Below are 1327 nucleotides of genomic sequence, written 5' to 3'. Positions count from 1 at the left end.
CTTTAGGAGAAAAACTCTAGTCATAGTCCTATCGTATTTTCCATTCTACTGAGAATGAGCTAAAGGTTGAGGGTGCATTATTGGGTCCCCAGACTGAATAGGCACAGGAAACTGGGTCACTTCTGTCCTCTGCAGCCTCTCAGGGATCTCCAGCCTTCACATGAATGCTGAAGGCCTCATTTGACAGGAGGCATTGAACACTTTCCAAGTTGAGTGTTAAACATGCATTGCTTTTATAGTTAGAAAAAAAAAAAGTTTTACCAAAATGGAATAGTGGAGAAGAGCAACCTCCACTCAAGCTTCTAGTTCCAGCTCTGAGGCGTTTGTAATGGGCTCAGGAAAATATTCACCGGTCAGCTTTGTTCAGCAAATCAGAAGCTGCTGCAGTATTCAAGAGGATTACCTGTATATTCTCTGCTGGGTCTGATTTGTTGTGGGCGTCTAAGAGCTAGAGAAATGTGGACAGACAGGTTAGGAGAGCAGCAGTGTATGACCGCTTCTGCTCTGTGTGCTCCGTGGGGCGTCCGTGATGCCCGTACCTCTCCCACTTCATAATGCAAAAAGGTGCCAGGAGCTGGAAGACCACGTCTAGTTTTTGTTTTGTGCTTAGTACTTGATTTCTGTGGATTTGTTTAATTTTCTACTGTTTACTATTTAAAGCATTTTAACAGCATAAGTGAACTTTCAGTGGAAGCCTGTTTTATATACTTTGGCAAAGACTATGATGCCAAAGGCATTATTTTTCTTGTAAATTTAGGAAATTACAACGTGGGATCGTGTCTTCATTGTTAATGAATGGTAGGGTTGGCAAACTGTGGTACAGGCTGATGCTCTTGTGTAAAAGTTTGACACAGCTGTCCAGCTGATTTTGGCCAAGTAGGTTTATATTTTCTCTCATTCTTTTCTTTCATTCTATTCACTAATTTGCTTACTGACTTCCTTATTTATTCCTGCATGTCTCTTTTTTGGTCTTACACGTACATCATCTCCATAGCTACAGTTTAGCATCCCTTTTCCCAAATGGCAAACTGTATCCACTTTCATTGTTAAACTCTATCTTTTCGTGATTTCCTTGTTTGCTTAGTTGATTATCTATTGTGAATAGCAACCTGATCTTGCCAGTTCTCCCTTCCCCTACCTAAAATAACCATGGTCACCCTAAAAGCAATGTCAGACACCACAGTGGCTCACGCCTGTAATCCCAGCACTTTGGGAGGTCGAAGCAGGAGAATCACTTCAGCCCAGGAGTTCTAGACCAGCCTGGGCAACATAGCAAGACCCCATCTCTACAAAAAAAAAAAAAAAAAAAAAAAAAAAAAAAAAAAAA

This window comes from Rhinopithecus bieti, unplaced genomic scaffold (assembly GCF_001698545.2).
Source record: "Rhinopithecus bieti isolate Rb0 unplaced genomic scaffold, ASM169854v2 scaffold_641, whole genome shotgun sequence".
Taxonomy (NCBI): Eukaryota; Metazoa; Chordata; class Mammalia; order Primates; family Cercopithecidae; genus Rhinopithecus; species Rhinopithecus bieti.
Note: the sequence above shows the minus strand (reverse complement) of the source record.